This window comes from Hyla sarda, chromosome 1 (genome assembly GCF_029499605.1).
Source record: "Hyla sarda isolate aHylSar1 chromosome 1, aHylSar1.hap1, whole genome shotgun sequence".
Lineage (NCBI taxonomy): Eukaryota > Metazoa > Chordata > Amphibia > Anura > Hylidae > Hyla > Hyla sarda.
In genome coordinates this window covers 261841332-261855300 of record NC_079189.1, presented here as the reverse complement: position 1 = coordinate 261855300, position 13969 = coordinate 261841332, and the positions used below count along the sequence as shown (strand labels likewise).

At 48.9% G+C, this 13969-nt stretch overlaps 5 pseudogenes; all 5 read right to left on the bottom strand.

The window, feature by feature from the left end:
- Positions 1 to 7735: 7735 nt before the first annotated feature.
- On the bottom strand, positions 7736 to 7855 carry LOC130352423 (5S ribosomal RNA; annotated as a pseudogene).
- A 1483-nt stretch (positions 7856 to 9338) lies between these two features.
- Positions 9339 to 9458, bottom strand: LOC130352457 (5S ribosomal RNA; annotated as a pseudogene).
- Positions 9459 to 12303: 2845 nt separating this feature from the next.
- LOC130326174 (5S ribosomal RNA) lies at positions 12304 to 12423 on the bottom strand (annotated as a pseudogene).
- An 82-nt stretch (positions 12424 to 12505) lies between these two features.
- On the bottom strand, positions 12506 to 12625 carry LOC130352683 (5S ribosomal RNA; annotated as a pseudogene).
- An 869-nt stretch (positions 12626 to 13494) lies between these two features.
- On the bottom strand, positions 13495 to 13614 carry LOC130352119 (5S ribosomal RNA; annotated as a pseudogene).
- Positions 13615 to 13969: the final 355 nt, after the last annotated feature.

Below are 13969 nucleotides of genomic sequence, written 5' to 3'. Positions count from 1 at the left end.
TCTCCCATGCCGGAACTTGCCGGGCCCTAAGCTGGGTAGCAGTCAGCGATCTGACGAGAGCAGGCGCATTCAGCTTAGGATGGCTGTTGATAGCTTATCATGCTGTATACTGTGGATTTAAGCATAAATAAATCCTTTTAGGAATCAGAGCGGAAGGCGGCAACAGAGCAAAATGTTAACGGCACCCAGGATTCACAGCCAGTCTCCCATGCCGGTACTTGCCGGGTCCTAAGCTGGGTAGCGGTCTGCGTTCTGTCAAGAGCAGGCGTGTTCAGCTTAGGATGGCCGTTGACAGCATCACACCCTGCATACTGCATACTGCATACTGTATACTCTGGATTTAAGTATCAATAAATCCTCTTAGGAATCGGAGCAGAAGGCGGCAACAGAGCAAAATGTCAACGGCACACGGGATTCCGAGCCAGTCTCCCATGCAGGTTCTTGCCGGCCAGCAGTCTGCGATCTGACCAGAGCAGGCGCGTTTAGCTTAGGATGGCCGTTGACAGCTTCTCACCCTGTATACTGTATACTCTGGATTTAAGCATCCATAAATCATTTTAGGAATCGGAGGAGAAAGCGGCAACAGAGCAAAATGTCAACAGCACCTGGGATTCCCAGCCAGTCTCCCATGCCGGTACTTGCCGGGCAGCAGTCTGTGATCTGACGAGAACAGGCGAGTACAGCTTAGGGTGGCCATTGACAGCTTCTCACTCTGTGTACTGTGGATTTAAGCATCAATAAATCCTTTTAGTAATCGGAGCAGAAGGCGGCAACAGAGCAAAATGTCAACGGCATCTGGGATTTCCAGACAGTCTTCCATGCCGGTACTTGCCGGGCCCTAAGCTGGGTAGCAGTCTGTGATTTAACGAGAGCAGGCAAGTTCAGCTTTGGATGGCCATTGACAGTTTTTCACTCCGTATACTGTGGATTTAAGCATCAATAAATCCTTTTAGGAATCGGTGCGGAAGGCGGCAACAGAGCAAAATGTCAACGGCACCTGGGATTCCCAGCCAGTCTCCCATGCCGGTACTTGCCAGGCCCTAAGCTGGGTAGCAGTCTGCGATAAGACGAGAGCAGGCGCATTCAGCTTAGGATGGCTGTTGATAGCTTATCATGCTGTATACTGTGGATTTAAGCATAAATAAATCCTTTTAGGAATCAGAGCGGAAGGCGGCAACAGAGCAAAATGTTAACGGCACCCGGGATTCCCAGCCAGTCTCCCATGCCGGTACCTAAGCTGGGTAGCAGTCTGCGATCTGACGAGAGCAGTTGAGTTCAGCTTTGGATGGCCGTTGACTGGTTCTCACTCTGTATACTGTGGATTTAAGCATCAATAAATCCTTTTAGGAATCGGAGAGGAAGGCGGCAACAGAGCAAAATGTCAACGGCACCCGGGATTCCCAGCCAATCTCCCATGCCGGTACTTGCCGGGCCCTAAGCTGGGTAGCAGTCTACGAACTGATGAGAGCAGGCACGTTCAGCTTAGTATGGCCATTGCTAGGTTCTCATCCTGTATGCTGTGGATTTATGCATCAATAAATCCTTTTAGGAATCGGAGTGGAAAGCGACAAGAGAGCAAAATGTTGACAGCACTCGGGATTCCCAGCCAGTCTCCCTTGCCAGGCCCTAAGCTGGGTAGCAGTCTGTGATCTGACAAGATCAGGTGCATTCAGCTTAGGATGGCCGTGTACAGCTTCACACCCTGTATACTGTGTATTTAACCCCTTAAGGACCAGGCCATTTTATACCTTAAGGACCGGAGCGTTTTTTGCAATTCTGACCACTGTCACTTTAAACATTAATAACTCTGGAATGCTTTTAGTTATCATTCTGATTCCGAGATTGTTTTTTCGTGACATATTCTACTTTAATTTAGTGGTAAAATTTTATGGTAAATTGCATCCTTTCTTGGTGAAAAATCCCAAAATTTGATGAAAAAAATGAAAATTTTGCATTTTTCTAACTTTGAAGCTCTCTGCTTGTAAGGAAAATGGATATTCAAATTATATTTTTTTTGGGTTCACATATACAATATGTCTACTTTATGTTTGCATCATAAAATTTATGAGTTTTTACTTTTGGAAGACACCAGAGGGCTTCAAAGTTCAGTAGCAATTTTGAAATTTTTCACAAAATTTTCAAACTCACTATTTTTCAGGGACCAGTTCAGTTTTGAAGTGGATTTGAAGGGTCTTCATATTAGAAATACCCCATAAAAGACCCCATTATAAAAACTACACCCCCTAAAGTATTCAAAAAAACATTCAGTAAGTGTATTAACCCTTTAGGTGTTTCACAGGAATAGCAGCAAAGTGAAGGAGAAAATTCAAAATCTTCATTTTTTACACTCTCATGTTCTTGTAGACCCAATTTTTGAATTTTTGCAAGGGATAAAAAGGAGAAAATTTTTACTTGTATTTGAAACCCAATTTCTCTCGAGTAAGCACATACCTCATATGTCTATGTTAATTGTTCGGCGGGCGCAGTAGAGGGCTCAGAAGGGAAGGAGCGACAAATTGTTTTTGGGGGGCATGCCGCATTTAGGAAGCCCCTATGGTGTCAGGACAGCAAAAAAAAACACATGATATACCATTTTGGAAACTAGACCCCTCAGGGAACGTAACAAGGGGTAAAGTGAACCTTAATACCCTACAGGTGATTCACGACTTTTGCATATGTAAAAAAAAAATATATTTTTTTTACCTAAAATGCTTGGTTTCCCAAAAATTTTACATTTTTAAAAAGGGTAATAGCAGAAAATACCCCCCAAAATTTGAAGCCCAATTTCTCCCGATACAGAAAACACCTCGCATGGGGGTGAAAAGTGCTCTGCTGGCGCACTACAGGTCTCAGAAGAGAAGGAGTCACATTTGGCTTTTTGAAAGCAAATTTTGCTCTGGGGGCATGCCGCATTTAGGAAGCCCCTATGGTGCCAGAACAGCAAAAAAAAAACACATGGCATACCATTTTGGAAACTAGACCCCTCGGGGAACGTAACAAGGGGTAACGTGAACCTTAATGCCCTACAGGTGTTTCACGACTTTTGCATATGTAAAAAAAAAAAAAAATGTTTACCTAAAATGCTTGTTTTCCCAAAATGTTTACATTTTTAAAAAGGGTAATAGCGGAAAATACCCCCCAAAATTTGAAGCCCAATTTCTGCCGATTCAGAAAACACCCCATATGGGGGTGAAAAGTGCTCTACTGGCGCACTACAGGTCTCAGAAGAGAAGGAGTAACATTTGGCTTTTTGAAAGCAAATTTTGCTCTGGGGGCATGCCGCATTTAGGAAGCCCCTATGGTGCCAGAACAGCAAAAAAAAAACACATGGCATACCATTTTGGAAACTAGACCCCTCGGGGGAACGTAACAAGGGGTAATGTGAACCTTAATACCCTGCAGGTGTTTCACGACTTTTGCATATGTAAAAAAAAATATATTTTTTTTACCTAAAATGCTTGGTTTCCCAAAATTTTTACAATTTAAAAAATGGTAATAGCAGAAAATACCCCCCAAAATTTGAAGCCCAATTTCTCCCGATTAAGAAAACACCCCATATGGGTGTGAAAAGTGCTCTACTGGCGCACTACAGGTCTCAGAAGAGAAGGAGTCACATTTGGCTTTTTGAAAGCGAATTTTGCTCTGGGGGCATGCCGCATTTAGGAAGCCCCTATGGTGCCAGGACAGCAAAAAAAAAAAACACATGGCATACCATTTTGGAAACTAGACCCCTCGGGGAACGTAACAAGGGGTAATTTGAACCTTAATACCCTACAGGTGTTTCACGACTTTTGCATATGTAAAAAAATATATATTTTTTTTTACCTAAAATGCTTGTTTTCCCAAAAATTTTACATTTTTTAAAAGGGTAATAGCAGAAAATACCCCCCAAAATTTGAAGCCCAATTTCTCCCGAGTACGGCGATACCCCATATGTGACCCTAAACTGTTGCCTTGAAATACGACAGGGCTCCAAAGTGAGAGCGCCATGCGCATTTGAGGCCTAAATTAGGGACTTGCATAGGGGTGGACATAGAGGTATTCTACGCCAGTGATTCCCAAATAGGGTGCCTCCAGCTGTTGTAAAACTCCCAGAATGCCTGGACAGTCAACGGCTATCTGGCAATACTGGGAGTAGTTGTTTTGCAACAGCTGGAGGCTCCGTTTTGGAAACAGTGGCGTACCAGACGTTTTTCATTTTTATTGGGGAGGGGAGGGGGGTTGTATAGGGGTATGTGTATATGTAGTGTTTTTTACTTTTTATTTTATTGTGTGTTAGTGTAGTGTAGTGTTTTTAGGGTACAGTCGCACGGGCGGGGGTTCACAGTAGTTTCTCGCTGGCAGTTTGAGCTACGGCAGAAAATTTGACGCAGCTCAAACTTGCAGCCGGATACTTACTGTAATCCTCCGCCCATGTGAGTGTACCCTGTACGTTCACATTGGGGGGGGGGAAATCCAGCTGTTGCAAAACTACAACTCCCAGCATGTACGGTCTCAGTGCATGCTGGGAGTTGTAGTTTTGCAACCGCTGGAGGCTCCGTTTTAGAAACAGTGGCGTACCAGACGTTTTTCATTTTTATTGGGGAGGGGAGGGGGGGCTGTGTAGGGGTATGTGTATATGTAGTGTTTTTTACTTTTTATTTTATTGTGTGTTAGTGTAGTGTAGTGTTTTTAGGGTACAGTCACACGGGCGGGGGGTTCACAGTAGTTTCTCGCTGGCAGTTTGAGCTGCGGCAGAAATTTTGCCGCACCTCAAACTTGCAGCCGGATACTTACTGTAATCCTCCGCCCATGTGAGTGTACCCTGTACGTTCACATTGGGGGGGGGGGGGGGGACATCCAGCTGTTGCAAAACTACAACTCCCAGCATGTACGGTCTATCAGTGCATGCTGGGAGTTGTAGTTTTGCAACAGCTGGAGGCACACTGGTTGTGAAACACCGAGTTTGGTAACAAACTCAGTGTTTTGCAACCAGTGTGCCTTCAGCTGTTGCAAAAGCTACAACCCCCAGCATGTACGGACAGCGGAAGGGCATGCTGGGTGTTGTAGTTATGCAACAGCTGGAGGCATACTACTTCTGCTGGGGATGCTGGGGATTGTAGTTATGCAACAGCTGGAGACACACTGGTTTGCTACTTAACTCAGTGTGCCTTCAGCTGTTGCAAAACTACAACTCTCAGCAGTCACCGACAGCCAACGGGCATGCTGGGAGTTGTAGTTATGCAACCACCAGATGCACCACTACAACTCCCAGCATGCACTTTAGCTGATTGTGCAAGCTGGGAGTTGTAGTTACACAACAGCTGAAGGTACACTTTTCCATAGAAAGAATGTGCCTCCAGCTGTTGCAAAACTACAAGTCCCAGCATGCCCATAAGGGCATGCTGGGAGTTGTGGTGGTCTGCCTCCTGCTGTTGCATAACTACAGCTCCCAGCATGCCCTTTTTGCATGCTGGGAGCTGTTGCTAAGCAACAGCAGGAGGCTGTCACTCACCTCCAACGATCCTCACCGCACAGGTCAGTCCCTCGTCGTCTCCGCCGCCGCCGCTGCTCCTGGGGCCCCGATCCCAACAGGGGCGCCGGGGATCGGGGTCCCCAGCACCCGGGGTGCACGTCCCGCACCCGCTCACGTCCTCCGGAAGAGGGGCGGAGCGGGTTGCGGGAGTGACACCCGCAGCAGGCGCCCTGATTGGTCGGCCGGTAATCCGGCCGACGAATCAGGGCGATCGTGAGGTGGCACCAGTGCCACCTCACCCCTGCTGGGTCTGGCTGTTCGAGGCCGTCTCTGACGGCCCCGATCAGCCAATAATTCCGGTTCATCGGGTCACTGGAGACCCGATTGACCCGGAATCCGCCGCAGATCGCTGGACTGAATTGTCCAGCGATCTGCGGCCATCGCCGACATGGGGGGTCATAATGACCCCCCTGGGCGTTATGCCCCGATGCCTGCTGAACGATTTCAGCAGGCATCGGGGACCGGCTCCGCTCCAGATGGTTGCGGGGGGCCGGTAAAACACATGACGTTCTCATACGTCATGTGTCCTTAAGGACTCGGAAATGGAGACGTATGAGAACGTCATGTGTCCTTAAGGGGTTAAGCATCAATAAATCCTTTTTGGAATCGGAGCGGAAGGCGGCAACAGAGAAAAATGTCAACTGCATCCGGGCTTTCCAGCCAGCCTCCCATGCCGGTACTTGCCTGGCCCTAAGCTGGGTAGCAGTCAGCGATCTGACGAGAGCAGGCGCATTCAGCTTAGGATGGCTGTTGATAGCTTATCATGCTGTATACTGTGGATTTAAGCATAAATAAATCCTTTTAGGAATCAGAGCGGAAGGCGGCAACAGAGCAAAATGTTAACGGCACCCGGGATTCCCAGCCAGTCTCCCATGCCGGTACTTGCCGGGTCCTAAGCTGGCTAGCAGTCTGCGATCTGACGAGAGCAGGTGCGTTGAGCTTAGGATGGCCGTTGACGGATTCTCACTTTGTATACTGTGGATTTAAGCATCAATAAATAATTTTCGGAATCGGAGCAGAAACAGAGCAAAATGTCAACTGCACCCGGAATTCCCAGCCAGTCTCCCATGCTGGTACTTACCAGGCCCGAAGCTGGGTAGCAGTCTGCGATCTGCCGAGAACAGGCGCATTCAGCTTAGGATGGCCGTAGACATCTTCACACCCTGTATACTGTGGATTTAAGCATCAATAAATCCTTTTCGGAATCGGAGCGGAAGGCGGCAACAGAGCAAAATGTCAACGGCACCCGGGATTCCCAGCCAGTCTCCCATGCCGGTACTTACTGGGCCCTAAGCTGCGTAGCAGTCTGCGATCTGACGAGAGCAGGCGCGTTCAGCTTAGGATGGCCTTGACATCTTCACGCCTTGTATACTGTGGATTTAAGCATCAATAAATATTTTTTTTAATCGGAGAGGAAGGCGGCAACAAAGCAAAATGTCAATAGCACCTTGGATTGCCAGCCAGTCTCCCATGCCCATACTTGCCGGGCAGCAGTCTGCGATCTGACAAGAACAGGCGCATTCAGCTTAAGATAGAACGGCTTCACATCCTGTATACTGTGGATTTAAGCATCAATAAATCCTTTTCGGAATCGGAGCAAAATGTCTACAGAGCTACAGAGCAAAATGTCAACAACACCTGAGATTCCCAGCCAGTCTCCCATGCTGGTACTTACCAGGCCCTAAGCTGGGTAGCAGTCTGCAATCTGACGAGAGCAGGCGCGTTCAGCTTAGGATGGCCGTTGACAGCTTCACGCTTTGTATACTGTGGATTTAAGCATCAATAAATCCTTTTCGGAATCGGAGCGTAAGGCGGCAACAGAGCAAAATGTTAACAACACCTGGGATTCCCAGGCAGTCTCCCAAGCTGGTACTTACCGAGCCCTAAGCTGGGTAGCAGTCTGCGATCTGACGAGAGCAGGCGCGTTCAGCTTAGGATGGCCATTGACAGCTTCATGCTTTTTATACTGTGCATTTAAGCATCAATAAATCCTTTTCGGAATCGTAGAGGAAAGCGGCAACAGAGCAAAATGTCAATAGCACCTTGGATTGCCAGCCAGTCTCCCATGCCCGTACTTGCCGGGCAGCAGTCTGCGATCTGACAAGAACAGGCACATTCAGCTTAGGATAGCCGTAGACGGCTTCACACCCTGTATACTGTGGATTTAAGCATCAATAAATCCTTTTCGGAATCGGAGCGGAAGGCGGCTACAGAGCAAAATGTCAACAACACCTGGGATTCCCAGCCAGTCTCCCATGCTGGTACTTACCGGGCCCTAAGCTGGGTAGCAGTCTGCGATCTGACGAAAGCAGGCGCGTTCAGCTTAGGATGGCCGTTGACAGCTTCACGCCCTTTATATTGTGGATTTAAGCATCAATAAATCCTTTTCCGAATCGGAGCAGAAGGCGGCAACAGATTAAAATGTCAACTGCACCCGAGATTCCCAGCCAGTCTCCCATGCTGGTACTTACCAGGCCCTTAGCTGGGTATCAGCCTGCGATCTGACGAGAGCAGGCGCGTTCAGCTTAGGATGGCCGTTGACAGCTTTACACTTTGTATACTGTGCATTTAAGCATCAATAAATCCTTTTCGGAATCGGAACGGAAGGCGGCAACAGAGCAAAATGTCAACGGCAGCCGGGATTCCCAGCCAGTGTCCCATGCCGGTACTTACCGGGCCCTAAGATCTGTACCAGTCTGCGATCTGACGAGAGCAGGCGCGTTAAGCTTAGGATGGCCGTCGACAGCTTCACACCTTGTATACTGTGGATTTAAGCATCAATAAATTATTTTCGGAATCGGAGCGGAAGGCAGCAATAGAGCAAAATGTCAACGGCAACCGGGATTCCCAGCCAGTCTCCCATGCCAGTACTTACCGGGCCCTAAGCTAGGTAGCAGTCTGCGATCTGACGAGAGCAGGCGCGTTCAGCTTAGGGTGGCCATTGACAGCTTCATGATTTTTATACTGTGCATTTAAGCATCAATAAATCCTTTTCGGAATCGGAACGGAAGGCGGCAACAGAGCATAATGTCAACTGCACCCGTGATTCCCAGCCAGTCTCCCATGCCGGTACTTACTGGGCCCTAAGCTGGGTAGCAGTCTGCGATCTGACGAGAGCAGGCGCGTTCAGCTTAGGATGGCCGTTGAAATCTACACGCCTTGTATATTGTGGATTTAAGCATCAATAAATATTTTTATTAATCGGAGAGGAAGGCGGCAACAGAGCAAAATGTCAATGGCACCTTGGATTGCCAGCCAGTCTCCCACGCCGGTATCTGCCGGGCAGCAGTCTGCGATCTGAGGAGAGCAGACACGTTCAGCTTAGGATGGCCGTTGACAGCTTCACACCCTGTATATTGTGGATTTAAGCATCAATGAATCCTATTCCGAATCGGAGCGGAAGGCGGCAACAGATTAAAATGTCAACTGCACCCGGGATTCCAGCCAGTCTACCATGCTGGTACTTACCAGACCCTAAGCTGGGTAGCAGTCTGCGATCTGACGAGAGCAGGCGCGTTCAGCTTAGGATGGCCGTTGACAGCTCCACACTTTGTATACTGTGCATTTAAGCATCAATAAATCCTTTTCGGAATTGGAACGGAAGGCGGCAACAGAGCAAAATGTCAACGGCAGCCGGGATTCCCAGCCAGTGTCCCATGCCGGTACTTACCGGGCCCTAAGATCTGTACCGGTCTGCGATCTGACGAGAGCAGGCGCGTTAAGCTTAGGATGGCCGTCGACAGCTTCACACCTTGTATACTGTGGATTTAAGCACCAATAAATTCTTTTCGGAATCGGAGCGTAAGGCAGCAATAGAGCAAAATGTCAACGGCACCCGGGATTCCCAGCCAGTCTCCCATGCCAGTACTTACCGGGCCCTAAGCTGGGTAGCAGTCTGCAATCTGACGAGAGCAGGCGCGTTCAGCTTAGGATGGCCATTGACAGCTTCATGCTTTTTATACTGTGCATTTAAGCATCAATAAATCCTTTTCGGAATCGGAGAGGAAGGCGGCAACAGAGCAAAATGTCAATAGCACCTTGGATTGCCAGCCAGTCTCCCATGCCCGTACTTGCCGGGCAGCAGTCTGCGATCTGACAAGAACAAGCACATTCAGCTTAGGATAGCCGTAGACGGCTTCACACCCTGTATACTGTGGATTTAAGCATCAACAAATCCTTTTCGGAATCGAAGCGGAAGGCGGCTACAGAGCAAAATGTCAACAACACCTGGGATTCAAACCAGTCTCCCATGCTGGTACTTACCGGGCCCTAAGCTGGGTAGCAGTCTGCGATCTGACGAGAGCAGGCGCGTTCAGCTTAGGATGGCCGTTGACAGCTTCAAGCCCTTTATACTGTGCATTTAAGCATCAATAAATCCTTTTCCGAATCGGAACGGAAGGCGGCAACAGAGCAAAATGTCAACGGCAGCCGGGATTTCCAGCCAATGTCCCATGCCGGTACCTACCGGGCCCTAAGCTGGGTAGCAGTCTGCGATCTGACGAGAGCAGGCGCGTTCAGCTTAGGATGGCCATTGACAGCTTCATGCTTTTTATACTGTGCATTTAAGCATCAATAAATCCTTTTCGGAATCGGAACGGAAGGCGGCAAAAGAGCATAATGTCAACTGCACCCGGGATTCCCAGCCAGTCTCCCATGCCGGTACTTACTGGGCCCTAAGCTGGGTAGCAGTCTGCGATCTGACGAGAGCAGGCGCGTTCAACTTAGGATGGCCGTTGACATTTTCACGCCTTGTATATTGTGGATTTAAGCATCAATAAATATTTTTATTAATCGGAGAGGAAGGCGGCAACAGAGCAAAATGTCAATGGCACCTTGGATTGCCAGCCAGTCTCCCATGCCGGTAACTGTCGGGCAGCAGTCTGCGATCCGAGGAGAGCAGGCACGTTCAGGCTTAGGATGGCCGTTGACAGCTTCACACCCTGTGTATTGTGGATTTAAGCATCAATAAATCCTTTTCCGAATCGGAGCGGAAGGCGGCAACAGATTAAAATGTCAACTGCACCTGGGATTCCCAGCCAGTCTCCCATGCTGGTACTTACCAGGCCCTAAGCTGGGTAGCAGTCTGCGATCTGACGAGAGCAGGCGCGTCCAGCTTAGGATATACTTTGACAGCTTCACACTTTGTATACTGTGGATACTGTGGATTTAAGCATCAATAAATAATTTTCGGAATCGGAGCAGAAACAGAGCAAAATGTCAACTGCACCCGGGATTCCCAGCCAGTCTCCCATGCCGGTACTTACTGGGCCCTAAGCTGGGTAGCAGTCTGCGATCTGACGAGAGCAGGCGCGTTCAGCTTAGGATGGCCGTTGACATTTTCATGCCTTGTATATTGTGGATTTAAGCATCAATAAATATTTTTATTAATCGGAGAGGAAGGCGGCAACAGAGCAAAATGTCAATGGCACCTTGGATTGCCAGCCAGTCTACCATGCCCGTACTTGCCGGGCAGCAGTCTGCGATCTGACAAGAGCAGGCGCGTTAAGCTTAGGATGGCCGTCGACAGCTTCACACCTTGTATACTGTGGATTTAAGCATCAATAAATTCTTTTCGGAATCGGAGCGGAAGGCAGCAATAGAGCAAAATGTCAACGGCACCTGGGATTCCCAGCCAATCTCTCATGCCAGTACTTACCGGGCCCTAAGCTGGGTAGCAGTCTGCGATCTGACAAGAGCAGGCGCGTTCAGCTAAGGATGGCCATTGACAGCTTCATGCTTTTTATACTGTGCATTTAAGCATCAATAAATCCTTTTCGGAATCGGAGAGGAATGCGGCAACAGAGCAAAATGTCAATAGCACCTTGGATTGCCAGCCAGTCTCCCATGCCCGTACTTGCCGGGCAGCAGTCTGCGATCTGACAAGAACAGGCACATTCAGCTTATGATAGCCGTAGACGGCTTCACACCCTGTATACTGTGGATTTAAGCATCAATAAATCCTTTTCGGAATCGAAGCGGAAGGCGGCTACAGAGCAAAATGTCAACAACACCTGGGATTCCCAGCCAGTCTCCCATGCTGGTACTTACCGGGCCCTAAGCTGGGTAGCAGTCTGCGATCTGACGAGAGCAGGCGCGTTCAGCTTAGGATGGCCTTTGACAGCTTCACACCCTGTGTATTGTGGATTTAAGCATCAATAAATCCTTTTCCGAATCGGAGCGGAAGGCGGCAACAGATTAAAATGTCAACTGCACCTGGGATTCCCAGCCAGTCTCCCATGCTGGTACTTACCAGGCCCTAAGCTGGGTAGCAGTCTGCGATCTGACGAGAGCAGGCGCGTTCAGCTTAGGACGACCGTTGACAGCTTCACAGTTTGTATACTGTGGATTTAAGCATCAATAAATAATTTTCGGAATCGGAGCAGAAACAGAGCAAATTGTCAACTGCACCCGGGATTCCCAGCCAGTCTCCCATGCTGGTACTTACCAGGCCCGAAGCTGGGTAGCAGTCTGCGATCTGACGAGAGCAGGCGCGTTCAGCTTAGGATGGCCATTGACAGCTTCATGCTTTTTATACTGTGCATTTAAGCATCAATAAATCCTTTTCGGAATCGGAGAGGAAGGCGGCAACAGAGCAAAATGTCAATAGCACCTTGGATTGCCAGCCAGTCTCCCATGCCCGTACTTGCCGGGCAGCAGTCTGCGATCTGACAAGAACAGGCACATTCAGCTTAGGATAGCCGTAGACGGCTTCACACCCTGTATACTGTGGATTTAAGCATCAATAAATCCTTTTCGGAATCGGAGCAGAAGGCGGCTACAGAGCAAAATGTCAACAACACCTGGGATTCCCAGCCAGTCTCCCATGCTGGTACTTATCGGGCCCTAAGCTGGGTAGCAGTCTGCGATCTGACGAGAGCAGGCGCGTTCAGCTTAGGATGGCCGTTGACAGCTTCTTGCCCTTTATACTGTGCATTTAAGCATCGATAAATCCTTTTCCGAATCGGAGCGGAAGGCGGCAACAGATTAAAATGTAAACTGCACCCGGGATTCCCAGCCAGTCTCCCATGCTGGTACTTACCAGGCCCTAAGCTGTTTAGCAGTCTGCGATCTGACGAGAGCAGGCGCGTTCAGCTTAGGATGGCCGTTGACAGCTTCACACTTTGTATACTGTGGATTTAAGCATCAATAAATATTTTTATTAATCGGAGAGGAAGGCGGCAACAGAGCAAAATGTCAATGGCACCTTGGATTGCCAGCCAGTCTCCCACGCCGGTATCTGCCGGGCAGCAGTCTGCGATCTGAAGAGAGCAGACACGTTCAGCTTAGGATGGCCGTTGACAGCTTCACACCCTGTATATTGTGGATTTAAGCATCAATAAATCCTTTTCCGAATCGGAGCGGAAGGCGGCAACAGATTAAAATGTCAACTGCACCCGGGATTCCAGCCAGTCTACCATGCTGGTACTTGCCAGGCCCTAATCTGGGTAGCAGTCTGCGATCTGACAAGAGCAGGCGCGTTCAGCTTAGGATGGCCGTTGACAGCTTCACACTTTGTATACTGTGGATTTAAGCATCAATAAATAATTTTCGGAATCGGAGCAGAAACAGAGCAAAATGTCAACTGCACCCGGGATTCCCAGCCAGTCTCCCATGCTGGTACTTACCAGGCCCGAAGCTGGGTAGCAGTCTGCGATCTGACGAGAACAGACACATTTAGCTTAGGATGGCCGTAGACATCTACACACCCTGTATACTGTGGATTTAAGCATCAATAAATCCTTTTCGGAATCGGAACGGAAGGCGGCAACAGAGCAAAATGTCAACGGCAGCCGGGATTCCCAGCCAGTGTCCCATGCCGGTACTTACCGGCCCTAAGATCTGTACGAGTCTGCGATCTGACGAGAGCAGGCGCGTTAAGCTTAGGATGGCCGTAGACATCTTCACACCCTGTATACTGTGGATTTAAGCATCAATAAATTATTTTCGGAATCGGAGCGGAAGGCAGCAATAGAGCAAAATGTCAACGGCACCCGGGATTCCCAGCCAGTCTCCCATGCCAATACTTACCGGGCCCTAAGCTGGGTAGCAGTCTGCGATCTGACGAGAGCAGGCGCGTTCAGCTTAGGATGGCCATTGACAGCTTCATGCTTTTTATACTGTGAATTTAAGCATCAATAAATCCTTTTCGGAATCGGAACGGAAGGCGGCAACAGAGCAAAATGTCAACTGCACCCGGGATTCCCAGCCAGTCTCCCATGCCGGTACTTACTGGGCCCTAAGCTGGGTAGCAGTCTGCGATCTGACGAGAGCAGGCGCATCAGCTTAGGATGGCCATTGACAGCTTCATGCTTTTTATACTGTGCTTTTAAGCATCAATAAATCCTTTTCGGAATCAGAACGGAAGGCGGCAACAGAGCATAATGTCAACTGCACCCGGGATTCCCAGCCAGTCTCCCATGCCGGTACTTACTGGGCCCTAACCTGGGTAGCAGT